Below are 19,875 nucleotides of genomic sequence, written 5' to 3'. Positions count from 1 at the left end.
CAGTGGACAAATCCTGGGTTTGCAGCATCCAGAGTGACAGCCGAGCTGGGCTTCACCCACTTGCTGCCTGGTGGAGACCTCTGGGGTCTCGGGGCTGTGGAATTACTGCCTTGGGACATCCCTGAATAAGGCCACAGTATGTGTAGGCGAGGAATGAATCCTGAGGCACATTCAATGACAGGGCCACTGTACTTGCAGGTAAGTGAGGGGACTGAGAACTGGTGGTTTGAAGGGGAGAGACTGGAAGATCTTAATGGGTCAGACTCACACATCAGCCCACATGGAAGTCCAGAGTTGGGTTTGTTAGCATGGAACATTGCTGACCACCACATGCCAGTCCACATGAAAGCTAGGGCTGGAGACCTGTCTAGCAGGGCTAGATTCCAGTACCTGACTGAATGTTGGAACACAGGATGGGTCACATTAGGCAGGGTGATGACACTAACCAGCATGCAAGAGAATCAGATCTAGGGGGTAGATGCTGTGGGGAATATGTGGGCCAAACACTGCTGGGTTTCAAGTCCTGCTGGTTAGCTCAAGAGTAGGGAAGGATATGGGCTAGCTAGATGTGACCATGGAACCTGCCAAAACTCATGAATACAAAGATCAAGGGTAATCTTGGCAGATCCAGGCTGCAGCATTTGCATGTGCATCCTAAAACAGGGTGTGAGGCAGGCCTGGCTGCAGCATTTACCAGCTCATACAAAGGCCAAGATGGAGAGGGAGACTATGCCGGGCAAGGGCCTAGCACCTGCTGGCATGCATGAGATCTGGGTCTGGGAGTGGCCCTAGTGGGGGAACATGGGCATCTCCCTTAGTGGGTCACAGCTCCCACTGATGAGCACCTGGTCCAGGCCTGGGAGTCAGGCAGGCTGGGCAAGGTAGTTCCAACTGTTGGCTAATATGTGGGTTGGTTTTGGAAAGGGATGACCCGGGCAGGGCCAAGCAAACCTTAGCTCACCAGCAAGTGCAGAAACCAGGCTGGAGTGCAGGTCATGCTAGGCTAGGCTGTCACACCTATGGTTTGCATGAGCCAGGAATGGGAGCAGACTGAGCAGGCCAGGTTACAGCACACACCAACAAGAGTTGCCAACTAAGGCAAAACCCTAAGACAGATGAGGGGCTATGCCAAGCTGAATCAGAACAACCACTGGCACACGTGAGACGTATGGCTGAGAATAGACCTGGTTGGGGAGCAAAGGATGCTATGGCTAGGTTGTGCTTTCCATTGATGAGTGCAAAGGCCAGGGTGGGGGCTGCTTTCTAGTCTGGACATGGCTGCAGTGTCCCTCAGTATAAGCATGGGCTGGGTCTGCAGTATGCCAGACTGGGATAGACTCTAGCACTCACTGGTGCTCGTGAGAACCAGGGTAAGTATAAGACAGGCTAGGTCTTTGCCTCTGCTGAGCCAGGTGTGAATGTGTCTGGGTGTAGACAAGGCTTGGCTGGGCTGTGACAACAGTAAAAACCGGAATGCATAAAGGCCATTCAGGAAAGGTACTGTTCCTACTAAGAAAGGAGGTGACTAAGTAGGGCTGGTGTGCAAGATCTGACATTGGGAGTGGTTTTGATGGAGTAGCTTGGCAACTCCTCTGTCAGGACACAGTCCCAAAAGAGTGCAAGAACCAAGAGAGGGAGCAGACACAACCAGTTCAGGGAACAGTATCCACTGGCACATATTTGGCTCAGATCTGTGGCAAGATATGTAGGGCCAATTCATATCACCCGCTGGTGAATCTGAGCACCAAAATGGAGTGTGGGTCATGCTGGGTTGAGCCAGTTCATACAACATAAGCCAGTTGACACTAGGGCCAGGACTGGGGGCCGGCTGAGCTGGGCTAGGCTGTAGCCCTGACCAGCACAAGTTGGAACTGGGGGAGGGCCAGGCCCAGCCAGGCTACAACACCCACTGGCAAATGTTGATGTGAGGCAGGCTGTGCCAGACTAGGCCATAGCACCCAACCAGCACATGCAAGACCCAGCAGAGGAGGCGACAAAGTCAATAAGGGGGATGTCCACTACTCCCACTGGAGAGCGTGAATTGGCATGGGGGCAGACCAGGCCAGGCAAGGCTACAACACCTGTTGGCCTCATGTGAGCTGGATCAGGGGAAAGTCAGGCTGGGTTGACTTTTCCTACTGGTACATACATAAGTCAGAATGAGTGTGGGTTGGTTGGGCTTTGCTGCAGCATCAACTGGCAGATGCTGGTATGGGGAGCAAATTCTGTCAAGTTAAACTGCAGAACCACCTAGAGAGTGCAAGATCTGGGAGTGGGAGTGGACCCAATAGGGAAACAGTGGGTATCTTCCTCTTAAGTTACCACTCCCACTGGTGAGCATGAGAACCAGGACTGGGGCAGGCATGACTAGACAGAGAGTGGCATCCACCAGCACATGTGTGGGCTGGATAATGGGGCTGGTTGAATTGAACTAGGCTTCAGTGCCCACTGACAGGTATGAGAGCTGAATGGAATGTGGGACAGACTGGACCACCTCCTGTACATACTGGCAGGCACAGGAACCAGTGCAGGAGGTGGGCCTGGTGGGGGTTACTGCAGGTCGCTCTGACTAGGCTGCAGCTCCCACTGGTTTGTGTGAAGGCCGAGTATGTGGTGAACAGGATCAGGTTGGACTGCAACACCCGTTGGTTTGTGTAGAAGACAGGGCTGGAGACGAAACTGACCCAGCAATTGAATGTGCAGAAGCCGACTGGGGTGATGGACTATGCTGAACCCTGTATTAGCAAGCACACACAAGAATCAGGTCTGGAATCACTTCAGACAAAGTTTCTCTGGGATCCCCCAAATGAATTGCTGGACTCAGAACCCTAACCATGAAGACAATCGTACGTCCCACAGTCTGAGCGTGGAGTGCATGTGTCAAAGCTGAGCCTCCTCAGTGGCTCAAACGGAGCAGTGGACAGCATATCCAGGTGCACATGGAGGATACAGTAGTACATTGGAGCCTGCAGAGGACACCTGGTACCATAACAGAGGACAGAACAAATTGATCAACTACCCCAGCCACATGTTAGCAGTGAAAATCTGGGTAAGTGGAGACACTAAGGTAGACTGTATCAATCAGTGGATTTTGAAGAGATTTCATCATGCTTGGAGTGGCGAGATTGGCAGTAATTTAGAACTGTTGAACTACTGAAACCTCATGAACAGGACCCTCAGAGCATGTCCCACTTCGGCGACCCTGGAGTGGTGTTGGGTGGCTGTCCTGCATTCCAAGGTGCAGAGGAGTTTGGGAGGCAACGTGTGGCTATTCTCCTTTTTTCCCCTTTCCCCAGATACAGGAAAAAACAAAAAAAGAGAGAGAGAATGTGGAAATGTTGGTTTCACCCTCCTTCCTTAAGCCCTTGACCCTAATCACCCTAATCAACTATGTAAAAATCATCAAAAATTTAAAAAATTAATAATTTAAAAAAAGATGCTCACCATCGCTAGCTACCAGGGAAACACAAATCAAAGACCACAATGATATACATCTTACTCTAGTTAGTATGGTTATGATTAAAAAGACAAGAAAGAACAAATGCCAGCGAGGATGTAGAAAAAAATAAATCTCAAATACTTTTGGTGGGAATGAAGATTAGTCTAGTTATTAAGGGGATCAATTTTCTTTGTCTTTATGTGTTGTATTTGTGTGTACATGTACGTTTGCTACATGTGTGGTATTGAAAGAAGTATGTATGCTTGTCTATAAATAAATAAATATAAATATATATATGGATCCATACATGAGGGTATTTTAAAAGCTGTGGAAAATATAACATATATATATATATATATACATACACACATATTTATATAAATTTGTTGATTAATTTGAAAGGCAGAGTTACAGAGAGAGGGAGAAACAGAGTTATCTTCTATCTACTAATTCACTTCCTTAAACGATCAGAACAGCCAGGTCTGGGGAAATTCAAAGCCAGGAGCTACACTCTCACGGGTGGAGGGGTATAAATCACATGGGTGACAGGGTTGCAAGTACCCTGGTTATTTATTCCTGTCTTCTCATAAGTTAAGTAGCTAGGCCTTGAACCAGCACAATAGAATGGATGTCAGGGTGGCAAGAGGTAGTTTAATTCACTGTGGCACAATGTCAATTACTTATCATACCATTTAATAACATTTTCTACAAACTTTTTAAAGTCTCATTGAAAAAAGTATATCTACACACACACACGCAAATACAGATACATGAAGGAATTTTGAAAAGGTCATGGAAGGGGAATAAAGATAAATTTTAGTGCAAAACTTGAAATCCATGTGTAACAAGGATTCTTTTAAAATTACCAACAGTATGTATTATGAAAAGCAGCCAGAACTTGAATGGTCACTCTGACGTTGGATGTCCATGTTGCAAATGACACATTAACCCACTGCCCCACAACACTTTGTCACCTTCATCAAACTTTTTGAACTATCTTTCTTTTCCATTGATTTATAATTTACGTTTTACAATTGGTTCTCCATAGATTTCTGATGTAGATTTATTCAAGTGTGTTTAAATAATTAAAGTATACTGTAGAAGCAAAACATTTTTGAATACAGCTTATTTTTTAGTCAGGTGATCATATTTTAAAAGTTGAATTTTAATGTACATCTATATGTGACTAACTTCAATCTGGCTTTTAAAAGAAAGGAAGCTAATGTTCCTGCTGCACTGGCAGCCCACATGGGAACAAGTTCAAATCCCAGCTCTCTGCTTATGATCTAGCTCTCTGCACATGCCCTGGAAAGCAGTGGAGGATGGCCCAAAGTCTTGGGACCCTGTACCTGAGTGGGAGACCAGAGGAAGTTTTTTGATTTTTTTTTAAAGGTTCATTTGTTTTTACTTAAAAGGGAAATTTACAGAGAAAAGAAGAAACAGAAAGAGCTTTCATCTGCTGCTTCACTCCCCAAATGGCCAAAATGACCAGAGCTGAGCTGATCTGAAGCCAGGAGACAGGAGCTTCTTCAGGGTCTCCCACAAGAGTGCAGGGTCCCAAGTACTTGGGCCACTCTCCATTGCTTTCTCAGGCCACAAGCAATGAGCTGGATGGGAAGTGGAGCAGCTGGGACAAAAACCCATACCCACCTGAGATCCCAGCACAGAGAGGTGGAGGACCAGCCAGTTGAGCCAATGCCCTGGCCCCAAAATAAATGTATCTTAAAATAATAATAGCAGTCTTTTCCTTTTCAATACAGTAAAGTTTAATATGCAGGTATACTGAAAATTCCTTTAGAGCTCAATCTCAATCTTCACTTTTCTCCACATATATGTATGGGTGCACGTGTCTGTGACTGTATTGTGTATGTATACATATAATTAGTATATATCTATATCTGTTTGATAATATGTATTTATTAATATCCTTATTGGCTTATTTGCATCATATCTTTCTTTGGACACTTCATTCTAGGCCACAGTTCTGAATTCATAGGGACTTGTACTCAAGAATTTAAAATACAAACACAAAAGTTAATTCAAAATTACTACTTTTTGAATACAATAGTTATAATTATGTTACAACCTATGAACTGTTCATTTTTGAAGCATCTGTATATATCATTAATTTGAACTTGTTGGTTCTTTTTAATTTTGTCCTGAGAAAAGCAACTTGTTTTAACCTCTAGATTTAAAAGCCTTATAGAGTTGGAGCTATTTCATAGGTTTCAGGATACAATTCTCTTATCCTGTCTAAAGTCTTGCCTCTCAATTCCTTTTGTCATCTCTTGCCCATGTCATCCATTACTGTCTTTTCCGACCATGATATGATTGAATAGCTAACAGCTTGAGCAGGATCTTCCTTCAGGCACCAGAGTCACATGGTGACAGAGCTTGGAAGCGGAGGCACACTTCCAATCCCAGTAGATCAAATAATTTTTCAGAGGGTCCTGTTGCTTCCTGTTCACTATTTCTTTCTTTTTGCTCCAAATAGAATTCTCTCCTTTACTGGATGAGTCAAGTGGCAACTAGTACGTGGGACACCTGACACTTGCTAAAAAATTCACTGCCACAAAGGGGCACAAATGCACTGACTGGAAGAGGCGTGCCTTTCATGACCAACGTCTGTCAGGAACAATTCAATCTCAGAAAAAGAAAGTCCTCCACAGACCATACAGTAGTTTCAATTTATAAAGTAGTAAAGGCATGCTGTATTCCTATCCTAGGAATAAGTTTCATAAATTCCAACATCTTTCATTCTGTTTTGCTTGGGTGGGTGTTGACAGAACTATCTATGTGCATGTAGAATTGTATATTTAAATATATTTACATGTGCACATTCATAGCCTCTTAATTTGTTTGAACTCACACTTCATTGAGGTTTTCCACATAGGTAACTGCTCCAAAATTATTCTGTTGTCGGCTAACTGATTAAAGAATACAGTCAGAAAGAATGCATCATATTTTTAACCTTTTTGTTTCAGCTACAGCAGAAACCATTTGATCTACATTCACGTGCTTGAGAATTCTTCAAAAAGCTTATGGAAATGAAACACAAAAGGTTAACTATGGTGCAAAATTGCTTTCTTAATGCATTTTCTTTAAACTTTTAATGACTTGTTTTATACAAAGATTTCAAGACTTTCAAAATACATTTCCCAGGTTCTTTGGTTTGTCATTATTTGAGCAGGATGTATTGTTTCCTATTAAAAATGAGGATTCATGTAATGAATAGCTTAGTCTTAAGAAAATTGTCTTCCCAATTTATATAAAACTCCTTAGTACCTTGGCCCCAGGGAATGGAAGACTGTTATTTACAATCTGTTTTTAATTCAAAGTTAGTTATGCGCTATACATTATTCCTGCTCCACCTAAGTTGTGATTTTCAAGTTCTATCTTCTCACTGCTTTCACCCACCACTGCCTATTTTGTCTATGAGATAGGGTCAAACAGCTGTAGGCCTAAGCAGGGGCTCCCTGCAAAATAATACTGGGGTGTGTCGCCTCGCATAGTGGCACAGCTTGGAAGGCGAGGCACACACCCAGGTTCCATTTGAGCATATCACTTCTGGGGGCCCCACAGTCCTCTTGCTACCACTTTCTCCTCTTTCCGCCAAACAGGATTCTCTTTCTTGTTGGACTATTCTAGTGAAAACTAATAAATGGAACACCTGGCAATTTCCTAAGTGACTGTCTGCTATGAGGAGTGCTATGACTGGAACAGGTATGCCTTCACAACCAGGGTTTCCTGTATAATTTGATCTCAAGAAAACAAAGTTCTCCACAATCCTATGCTGAGGAATTTACAGAGTGTAAAGACAATATCCTGTGTTCGCAGGAAATCCTTAAGAGTAAATTTTACTAACTCCAACCATTCTCTTTCTTCCACTGTTATGTTTCTGCCAGTGTTGATAAAATCGTCTATGTATGCATACAGTCACATATCTATGTGTTTTCATATATTAAAATATTTTGTTTGCACTCACCCCTCATTGAAGTTTTCAACACAGGTTATTGTTTCCAAGTCATCCTGATAGGTGCTATGAGATTATAAAATAAAAGTAGATAGAAAGGATGCATGATTTTAACAACTTTCTTGTATGATCACTATAGTAATTCTAGATGCAAAGAGAGCTTAATTCACATATTTTAAGGTCCTTCCGAAGTTTGTGGAAATGAAATAAAAAATTAATTTAATGTAGTGAGAGTTGCAGACTAAGAGGAACAAGTCTACTTGTTGAAGAGGCAAACCTCTCAAAACCAGTGATTCTCACATGCAGTTTGATCTCAGGAAAACGGAAGGGTCTCTACAGCTCCCACTGTGAGAAGACGCAGAATATGTCTAAGACACCCTGTGCTCTTGACACTCCCAAGAGGAAATTTTTACTAATCCCAAACTTTTTCTGCATATTATGTTTCAGCAGATGTTGACATATTATTGTATGTCTATAATTAATCGGTGCAATTACTTGTGTATGTTAATATATTTTAAAATATGCTTTGAACCAACTTTTCACTGTAACTGTTGACACTAATTGAATGCAAATAACCCTTGTCAGGGCTAAGAGAATATAAAAGTCCATAGTCCAGGGCCCGGCGCAATGGCCTAGTGACTAAAGTCCTTGCCTTAAATGCCAGGATCCCATATGGGCGCCGGTTCTAATCCCAACAGCTCCGCTTCCCATCCAGCTCCCTGCCTGTGGCCTGGGAAAGTAGTCGAGGACAGCCCAAAGCTTTGGGGCCCTGCACCCGTGTGGGAGACCTGGAAGAAGTTCCTGGCTCCTGGCTTCAGATCGGCATAGCATCGGCTGTTGCGCTCACTTAGGGAGTGAATCATCGGATGGAAGATCTTCCCCTCTGTCTCCCCTCCTCTCTGTATATCTGACTTTGTAATAAAAAATAAATAAATCTTTAAAAAAAAGTTTATAGTCCAAATAATCAATGATTTTAACTTTATTAGCTCAAATCACTTCACTAATTCTATACTCAAAATGTTCTTTTTTCATAAGTCTAAAACTCCTTCAGAAGATTTGTGGAAATGAAATGAAAAGGTAACTTAGTTCAGTGCAAAATAATTTTGAAATTTATGTATAATTATTAACTAATTGATTGTGGTAACAATTGAAAACTACTTTTACGTATAAAGTTTAAAATATTAAAAAACCACCTTATTCGAATCTCTGAAATCTCATGCTACATCACTATTTCATTATTTTTTCTTTTTTTTTTTAAAGATTTATTTACTTTTATTACAAAATCAGATATACAGAGAGGAGAGACAGAGAGGAAGATCTTCCGTCCGATGATTCACTCCCCAAGTGAGTGCAACAGCTGGTGCTGTGCCAATCCGGAGCCAGGAGCCAGGAACTTCCTCCAGGTCTCCCACACGGGTGCAGGGTCCCCAATGCTTTTGGCGCCATCCTCAACTGCTCCCCAGGTCACAAGCAGGGAGCTGGATGGGAAGTGGAGCTGCCAGGATTAGAACTGGCACCCTTATGGGATCCTGGCATGTTCAAGGCGAGGACTTTAGCTCTTAGGCCACCACGCCAGGCCCTATTTCAGTATATTTCAATTCTTTAAAAAAAAATTTTTTTTAATAATCTTACTTAGTAGGTTAGGGTAAAAAGGGTCAGGGGCTACAGGAAAGTGGGTAATACCATTGTTTCCATACTATTAATCATCATTTTTCGCCTGTATCTGGGGCTAGGGGAGAAACAAAGGGAAAAGCCCCACCCCAGGTCCCTGATGCAAGTGAGGCATGATCCGAGGGTCCTGCCCAAGTAGTTTTGATAGTTTAACAGGTCTGAATTGCTACCAATCTCGCCGTTCCAATCGCAATGAAACCTATTTAGAATCCACTGGCTGACATAGTCTCTTCATGGTTGGGGTTCTGAGACCAGCAGTTCAGTTGGAGGGATCTCCAAAGAAACTTCATCTGAGATGATCCCAAACCTGATTCTTGTGTGAGTTTTCCAGTATATTTCAATTCTTACTAGAAGGGAGGATTTACATGCTAAAAATAAATATCTTAGTTCAAGAACCTGCTTTCTGGCTTATCCATGGTAACATTATTATCTTAGTCAAAGTAAATGATAGACCTATACTTAGAATTTATATCAACTATAGCTAAGTTTACAAGAACACATCACTCTCAATCCAACTAAACTCCAGATTTCCAAACCCTGCCTCTCTATGCTACCTTCACCCTTCATTGCCTTTCCTGCCAATGAGACAGGTTGACCGGTTGCAGGCCAGAGTGCAGCTTCCTGCATGATGACACAGATTTGTGGCACCACCTTCCCATGCTAGCACAACTCTGGAAGCTGAGGCACATGGCCATGCTCCAATACATTAGATCATCTCTGGCAGGGACCCCTGTTTCCTGTTCACTGCTTCATCCAATTTTCTTCCAATGTCAGGCTTCTCCTCAGTGGATTTCTCAGATGGATGCTAATAATTGGGACACCTGACAACTTCCTAAGAGACTGTCAGCTACTAACTGACAATTCTACTGACTGCAAGAGGCATGCCTCGCAAGACCAGTATGTCTCACATACACTTCCATCTCAGGAAAATGCCAAGCTTTCCATAGTGTCAGGACAACATTCTGTGTTCTAAGGATACTCCCAAGAGCAAAGTTCAAAAATCTAACACCTTTTCTTTCATGGTGTTAAGTTTCTTTCAGTGTTGACAGACATGTATGTGTATGTGTTAATTACATTATATTCATATCTTTTAAACTCACCTTTCAGTGAGGTTTTCCACATAGGTCACTGGTTCCAATTCACCCTGAGAAAGGCTAGGAAAAATAAAAGCACATAGTTAGAAAAAATGTACAATTCTCAACTTTCTTGAATCAAATCACTGGTTAATTAAGACACAATCTGATCTTGACTCATACATGTGAAGTACCTTCTCCAAAAGTGTGTGGAAATGAAATGATAAAGTAAGCTAATTGAGTGTAAAATAATTTTGAAATATACATTGTTTTTTCCATTTTATTATTATTTAAAGATTTATTTTGTTATTGCAACATCATATATATATACATATATATATATATATATATATATATATATATATAGAGAGAGAGAGAGAGAGAGAGAGAGAGAGAGAGAGAGAGGAGAGATAGAGAGGAAGATCTTCTGCCCAATGGTTCATTCCCCAAGTGACCGCAATGCCTGGAGCTGCAGCAATCCATAGCCAGGAACCAGGAGCTCTTCCAGGTCTCCCACGTGGGTGCAGGGTCCGAGTGCTTTGAACTGCTCAACTGCTTTCCCAGGCCACAGGCAGGGGTCTGCATGGGAAGCGGGGCTGCCAGGATTAGAACCAGCACCCAAATGGGATCCCAGTGCGTTCAAGGTGAGGACATTAGCCACTAGATCACCACGCCGGAGCCATTATCATCATTATCATCATCATCATCATTATCATTATTATTATTTTGTGACACACTTCCATATGCTTGGGATTTCCCTCACTTCTTGCCTAAATTCCTCCACCCACCAATTTGCCCAAAATTATAATAGTATAGTTCTTCACAAGTAGTCATAAGTTCATTTTTGTGGGCATGAATAATGGCAGAGAGCCTGCATCCTATTGTCATGATATATTTAACAGTTTCAGTGCGAGTCCATCTTTGATCTGGAAATACAGATGCATACTGCCTTGTATCCTCATATCTGGTTATGATAGTCTCATTGCGCAGTTAACTGTATATCCCCTTGAATGAAAATCCAGAAGACAAAATCGCCGACTGCCATTGGAGTATCTGGTCACTGAACACACCACTGTCTCTGTTGCTCCATGTCCATCAGTCTCCAGGTACCGCTCTGCAGTCAGTCTGTCCTCTCCTATTTGCTGCAAATTGCCATCTCTGCTTCAGCCTGGCTAATGACTCTCCATCTGTTTTCATGTGTCCTTTCCCTATTCTGCCATATTGATTCTCTCTCTACATTGTTTCTAATTGCATATTCTATATTAACTTTATAAACTACTTGTATGCCTGTATTTTAATCTTTAAATGTCACTGTCCACAAATCTCTAGTTCCTGCTAGATCACTACTTCAATGTGCTGTTTCACTCCTTACCAGAAGGGAAACTTTATGCCAATAATGAATGTCCTAGTGAAAGAAAACCTGCTTTGAGACTTACACAGCAATCTTTATTATTACCTTAGTCCCTTTAGAATTTATTTCAACACAATCTCAGTTTGTAAGTCCGTATCAATCTCATCTCACCTAAACTCCATATATCCAAACCCTGCCTCTCTTTGCTGCTTTCACCCTTCATTGCTTTCTCCTGCCCATGACAGGTTGAATAGCTGCAGAACTCAGCCAGGGCATCCTGAATGAGGATTCAAATTTAAAGTTCCACACTCCCATGCTTGCAAACTCGGAGTTGAGGCACACAGTCACCCTAAATTAGATCAGATCATATCTGGAAGGGTGCCTGTATCCTGTCCAATGCGTCATCCTTTGTGCTCCAAATGACAGCCTACTCTCTGGCTATTATAGAGAACACTAACAAATAAGACACCTAACAACTTCCTAAGAGACTGTTAACTAGAGTGACAACCCACTACCTAGATGAGGCATGCCACAAACAAACAGTTGTCTCATGGATAGTTCCATCACGGGGAGGTAAGAAGTTTTACACAGTTGTATCATGAGAAATGTTTGACACCATCAGGACAACACCCTGTGTTCTAAGCAAACTCCCAAGATAAAGTTTAATAATCTCAAACCCTTTTTCTACTCTTACGGTATTAAGTTAACTTTAGTGTGGACTGACATGTTTATATACATGTTAATTACATTATATATGTATATATATATGAACTGCCGTATACACATATCATTTAACTCTGAACTCACCATTCATTGATGTTTTCAACATGGGTCACTGACTCCAATTTGTGCTGAGAAGGGCTAGGAAAGATTTTTTTAAAAAGTACATAGTTAGAAAGGATGCACAAGTCATAACAAACTTTCTTGGATTAAATGACTGGTTAATCAAGATGCAAACTGATCTTGAGTCATACGTGTAAAGTGCCTTCCAAACGTTTGTGGAAATGTGAAGATATGTTAAGTTAAATGAAAGCAAAAAATTTTGAAATCCATACATTGATTTGAATTGAATTGCCTATACTGATTTTCCAGGGCTTCTCTATGCTTGGATTTTCTTTTTTTTTTTTTTGTCACTTTCCAAAAGACTCGGGAAATTCTTGCTACATCACTATTTCACAGTCATCTAGAGAGTGACATTTTAAGGGCTAATGATGATATCAGGCTTCAAGAACCTGCTTTTCGTACTTGGTATGAATTCAATGTCTAATTATTCAGCTTCCATACATACATCATCATCCGATATTGGAAATGGTGCATGAACCACCTGATCTACTTTTAATCCAGCTCCCTGCTTATGGTGTTGGAGAGCAGAAGAAGATGGTGCAAAGCCTTGGGACCCAGTACACTATTGGATGTCCCAGAAGAAGTTCCTACTCCTGCCTACAGATTGGCTCAACGTTGGCTGTTGCAAGCAGTTAAGGAGTGAGCCAGTGCACAGATATCATTCTCTCTCTGTCTCATTCTCTCCATAAATCTCAATTATCTTTCTAATAAAAATTAATATATATTTTTAAAAAGACACTTGTTTTCCAACTTGCAAAACATTCTTTAGTATTACCTTAGACCAGTAAATGATAGACCTATATTTAGATCTTATTTCAACTGATATTCAGTTCACAAATACACAACACTCTTCACCTCACCAAAACTACTGATTTCCAAACCCTGCCCCTCCAGGCTACTTTCACCCTTCTTTGCCTTTCCTGCCCATGAGACAACACGCAATAGCTGCAGGTCTGAGTGGGATTTCTCCAAAATGCTATGGGCCTAAGGCATCACCCTCACCTGGTGACACACTCTGGCAGCTGAGGCACATGGCATGCTCCATTACATCAGATCATGTAATCACCCCATTACATCAGGGGTGGAAGGTCCACCCCTTTCCTGCCCACTGCTTCATCCTTAGTGCCCCTTGTAGGGGTCTCCTCCACAGTAGAATGCTCAGGTAGACACTAAATGCATGGGACACCTGACAACATCCTGAGAGACTGTTGGCTACTAACCAACAGTGACAAATCTACTCACTGGAAGAGGCATGGCTTGCAAGACCAGTGTGTCTCATGGATAGTCTCTTCTCAGGAAAATACCCACTTTTCCAAGGTGTGGAGAAAACACCCTGTGTTCTAAGGAGACTCCCAAGAGTAAAGTTCAAAAATCTCAACTGCTTTTCCTTCTCTGGTGGCATTATGTTTCTTTCAGTGTCGACAGACATGTCTATGGATGTGCTAATTCTATTAGGAACTCACCATTCAGTGAAGTTTTCGACATAAGTCACTGGCTCCAATTTCTCCAGAGAAGGGCTAAGTAAAAAAAAAAAATACATAGTTAGAAAGGATGCACAGTTCTCAGTAGATCTTCTTGGATCAAATCTCTGGTTACTCTACACATGAACAGATTCTGATTCATATGTCTGATGTGCCATTCCCAAAGTTTGTGGAATGATAATGTACATTATTTGAGTGTAAGACAATTTTGAAACCCATACATTGATTCAAATTGAATTTTCTATACTGACTTTCCAAGATTTCTCTGGAAATTTATGCCTGGATTTCCAATCTTTAAATGTCACTTTCCAAAAATCTCTGCAAGGGCTTGAACATCACTATTTCAAAGCCAACCAGAATGTGGCATTTTACATGCTAACAATGAAAATCTAGGTTCAAGCATGAAGGCCCAATGGCTACATATTCAGCTTCCATGCACCAGCATCTGATATGGGCAACAGCGTATGTTCCAGTTGCTCTACCTCCCATCCAGCTCCCTGCTTGTGGTGTTGGAGAGCAGAAGAAGATGGTGCAAAGCCTTGGGACCCAGTACACTATTGGATGTCCCAGAAGAAGTTCCTACTCTTGCCTACAGATTGGCTCAACTCTGGCTGTTGCGAGCAGTTAAGGAGTGAGCCAGTGCACAGATATCCTTCTCTCTCTGTCTCATTCTCTCCATAAATCTCAAATATCTTTCTAATAAAAATTAATATATATTTTTAAAAAGACACTTGTTTTCCAACTTGCAAAACATTCTTTAGTATTACCTTAGACCAGTAAATGATAGACCTATATTTAGATCTTATTTCAACTGATATTCAGTTCACAAATACACAACACTCTTCACCTCACCAAAACTACCGATTTTCAAACCCTGCCCCTCCAGGCTACTTTCACCCTTCTTTGCCTTTCCTGCGCATGAGACAACACACAATAAGCTGCAGGTCTGAGTGGGATTTCTCCAAAATGCTATGGGCCTAAGGCATCACCCTCCCATGGTGACACACTCTGGCAGCTGAGGCACATGGCATGCTCCATTACATCAGATCATCTCTGGGGTGGAAGGTCCACCCCTTTCCTGCCCACTGCTTCATCCTTAGTGCCCCTTGTAGGGGTCTCCTCCACAGTAGAATGCTCAGGTAGACACTAATGCATGGGACACCTGACAACATCCTGAGAGACTGTTGGCTACTAACCAACAGTGACAAATCTACTCACTGAAAGAGGCATGGCTTGCAAGACCAGTGTGTCTCATGGATAGTCCCTTCTCAGGAAAATACCCACTTTTCCAAGGTGTGGAGAAAACACCCTGTGTTCTAAGGAGACTCCCAAGAGTAAAGTTCAAAAATCTCAACTGCTTTTCCTTCTCTGGTGGCATTATGTTTCTTTCAGTGTCGACAGACATGTCTATGGATGTGCTAATTCTATTAGGAACTCACCATTCAGTGAAGTTTTCGACATAAGTCACTGGCTCCAATTTCTCCAGAGAAGGGCTAAGTAAAAAAAAAAAAATACATTGTTAGAAAGGATGCACAATTCTCAGTAGATCTTCTTGGTACAAATGTCCAGTTACTCTACACATGAACAGATTGGCTCATATGTCTGAGATGCTTTCGCAAAGGGTAATGACAAGATAAGTTAATTGAATGTTAGATAGTTTTGAAATGCATACATTGTTCTAATTGAATATACTGTTCTCACTTTATAATCTACTTTATGCCTGTATTTGTTAAACATCTCTGCACAAATCTCTGGATGTTCTTGCTAGATCATAATTCAGTTCTTTCTTTTACTCCTTATCAGAGGGGAGAGTTTATGCCAATAATGAATGTCTCAGTTCAGGAAAACCTGATTTCAGATTTACATTCAATGTCTTATTACTATTGCTTTTAATTTTATATTTTTGGATAATCTTTACATAGTTGATAGGGCACAAAGAGTCAAGGGCTATATTAAAGTGTGTAAGACAATTGTTTCCACTTATTATTTTTTTCTGTATCTGTGGTATGGAGAGACATAAAGAGAGAGAGAAGCCCCACCCATCCTCACCCTCATCCGAGGTCCCCAATATGAGGCATGCTCTGAGGGTCCTGTTCAAATTGTTTTAATAGTTCAACTGTTCTGATTTGCTGCCAATCTCACTATATCAAGCACAATGAAATCTCTCCAGAAGCCACTGGTTGACATAGTGCACCTTAGAGTCTCCATTTGCACAGATTTTCACTGCCAACACACAGCTGGGTTAGTTGATTGATTTGTTCTGTTCTCCGTCCTCTGTTGTGGGACCAGGTGTTCTCTTCAGGTTTCGATAGACTGCCATATCCTCCACGTGCAACTGGACATGCTGTTCACTGCTCCGACTAAGCATCTGAGGTGGCTCAGCTTTGACACATGCATTTAATGGTCAGACCACAGAACCTCAACTTCTCTTCATGGTTGGTATTCTGAGATCAGCAGTTTAGTTGGAGGGATCCAAAGACACTTCATCTGAGATGATCCCTACCTGATTCTTGTGTGTGCTTGCCAGTACAGGGTCTGGCACAGTCTGTTGCCCCAGTCAGCCTTTGCACATGCAGATGGTTATAATTGCTAGATCAGTTCTGTTTCCAGTTGTGTCTTCCACATGAACCAATGGGTGTTGCAGTCCAGCCCGATTCTGCCCAGCATACACTTGGTCCTCACACAAACCAGTGGGAGCTGCAGCCTAGTCAGCGTGACCTGTAATAACCCCCACTGTGCCCTTTTTTCTTTAGAATTTATTTGAACTCAAATTCAGTGCACAAGTGCATATCTCTCTCATGCCACCAAAACTCCAGATTTCCAAGTCTGTCTCTTCTTGCTACTTGTACCCTTCATTGGCTTTCCTGCCTGTGATACAAGGTGGAATATCTACAGGCCTGCATGGGGCTTCCTGCGTAATGACACAGGTTTACGGCACCACCCTCCTATGGTGACACCACTCTGTAGGCTAAGGCACACAGCCACGCTATATTAGATCAAATCATCTCTGGGAGGGGAAAACTGTTTCTCGTGCGGTGCTTCATAATTTTTGTCCCAAATGGGGAGGTCTCCTCCTCTTTTGGTTATTATAGTGAATACTAAAATAAATGGGACTCCTGACTGCTTCCTAAGCCATTGTCGGCTATTAAGAGTGACAAATCAATTGACTGGAAGAGGCAATCCGTGCATGACCAGTTTCATCTCAGAAAGTACAAAGTCTTCCACAGATCCTAGAGCAACAAGATTTATAACTTTTCAGACATCCTGTGTTCCTAAGATACTCCTCTCAAGAGTAAATTTTATTCATCCCAGATTCTGTCCTTCATTCTTTGTATCTCGTTTCAGTGTGTTTTGATAGCAATATCTATATGTGTGTAGAATTACCTCTATGTATATACTTGTGTATATTTATCATATAGCATTTACTTGAACTCATGCTTTATGAAGGTTGCTCACAATTACAGACTCCAATTCACCCTTATAAGAGCTTAGAGATTACGAAACAGAAACATACAGTCAGAAAACACATAGGATTTTAAATTTTTACGATCAAGTCACTACAGCTATTCTAGATACAAATTGATTTTTTAAAATGTATTTGATGGTCTCATGAAAATTTGTTGAAATGAAAATGAAAGTTAATTTAGTACAAAGTAACTTTGAAATCCACCCATTATTTTTAATGGATTATAGTTTGCATCACAGCTTTGCAAGACCTAAATAGATATGCATTAAGTAAGTTGTATTTATTTGAAATGCTGAATTACACACAAAGAGAAAGAGAGAAGGATGGGGAGAGACAGAGATGATCTTCTATATGCTGATTCACTCCTCAGACGGCCAAAACAACCAGATCTAGGTCAGGCTGAGCCAGGAGCCAGACTTTCATCTAGGTCTCCCTCAGTGGAGGCAAGGCCCAAAGATATGGGTCATCGCCTAAATGGATAAGAACTGGAGCAAACGGGACACAGACCAGTGCCTGTAGACATGATAGTGTTGCAGGTGGTGGTTTAGCCCACTATACCATGTAGAAATACTGTCCCTGGATTTCTACATATTTAATTACCACTTTCCAAACATTTTTTTGGAATTTCCTTAGTATGATAACAACTGAATGTGAATTGTTAATTCATATTAGCTTTATATACCAACATCTCAGTTCTGAAAAAGAATGCTTCCAGACTTACGTAAAACTATTGTCTTGGTACCAATGATGACAGGCTTTTACTTAGAATTTATTTAAAAATTTTCAGTTTATAGAGACACGTCATTATTACCTTACCAATATCCTGATTTTCATTCTCTCCTCCATCTTCTCACTACTTTAACTCACCACTGTCTTTTCTGTGCCTGAGGTATCACTAAGAAGCTGCACGGCTTCAGCTGGGGCTGCCTGCATAATGCCACAGGTTCATGCCACTATCTTTGGTGGCGCACTCTGGGAGCTGAGGCATATGGTCACTTTGCACGTGATCAGATCATGTCTGGGAGGAGAGTCCCCTGTATCCCATCCAATGCTTCATTCTTTGTGCTAAATGGGAGTCTCCTTATCATTGGGCTATTACAGTGATACTAATAAATGTGACTCCTGACAAGATCCTAAGAGACTGTTGACTATTAACAGTAATGAAAGCTTTCTTTGATCCTATCTTGAGAAACTTTAGCACAGTCAGGACAACACCCTGTATTCTAAGGATAATCCCAAGATAAAGTTTAGTACTCTTGACCCCTTTTTCTTCTGTTGCAGTATTAGGTTTCCTACAGTGTGGACAGACAAGTTTATATATATATATAAAATACATATGTATGTGTATATATATAAAATATGCATATCTACTGAACTCACCATTCATGGAGGTTTTCAACATAAGTCACTGGCTCCAATTTCTCCAGAGAAGGGCTAAGTAAAATAAAAGCACATAGTTAGAAAGGATGCACAGTTCTCAGTAGACTTTCTTGCATTAAACCTGTAGTTACTTTAGACACTAGCTGAACTCAATTCATATGTCTGATGTGCCATTCCCAAAGTTTGTGAAAATCAAATGATTAAGTAAGTTAAGTACAAAACAATTTTGAAACCCATACATTGATTCAAATTGAATTTTCTATACTGACTTTCCAAGATTTCTCTGGAAATTTATGCCTGGATTTCCAATCTTTAAATGTCACTTTCCAAAAATCTCTGCAAGGGCTTGAACATCACTATTTCAAAGCCAACCAGAATGTGGCATTTTACATGCTAACAATGAAAATCTAGGTTCAAGCATGAAGGCCCAATGGCTACATATTCAGTTTCCATGCACCAGCATCTGATATGGGCAACAGTGTATGTTCCAGTTGCTCTACCTCCCATCCAGCTCCCTGCTTATGGTGTTGGAGAGTAGAAGAAGATGGTGCAAAGCCTTGGGACCCAGTACACTATTGGATGTCCCAGAAGAAGTTCCTGGCTCCTGGCTACAGATTGGCTCAACGATGGCTGTTGCAAGCAGTTAAGGAGTGAGCCAGTGCACAGATATCCTTCTCTCTCTGTCTCATTCTCTCCATAAATCTCAACTATCTTTCTAATAAAAATTAATATATATTTTTAAAAAGACACTTGTTTTCCAACTTGCATAACATTCTTTTAGTATTACCTTAGACCAGTAAATGATAGACCTATATTTAGATCTTATTTCAACTGATATTCAGTTCACAAATACTCTTCACCTCACCAAAACTACCGATTTCCAAACCCTGCCCCTCCAGGCTACTTTCACCCTTCTTTGCCTTTCCTGCCCATGAGACAACACGCAATAGCTGCAGGTCTGAGTGGGATTTCTCCAAAATGCTATGGGCCTAAGGCATCACCCTCCCATGGTGACACACTCTGGCAGCTGAGGCACATGGCATGCTCCATTACATCAGATCATCTCTGGGAAGGTCCACCCCTTTCCTGCCCACTGCTTCATCCTTAGTGCCCCCTGTAGGGGTCTCCTCCACAGTAGAATGCTCAGGTAGACACCAATGCATGGGACACCTGACAACATCCTGAGAGACTGTTGGCT

The sequence above is a fragment of the Ochotona curzoniae genome, unplaced genomic scaffold, assembly GCF_017591425.1.
Source record: "Ochotona curzoniae isolate NIBS_2020 unplaced genomic scaffold, NIBS_Ocur_1.0 patch47, whole genome shotgun sequence".
Classification (NCBI taxonomy): Eukaryota; Metazoa; Chordata; class Mammalia; order Lagomorpha; family Ochotonidae; genus Ochotona; species Ochotona curzoniae.
The sequence above is the reverse complement of the archived record's forward strand: the minus strand, read 5'-3'. Positions refer to the sequence as shown.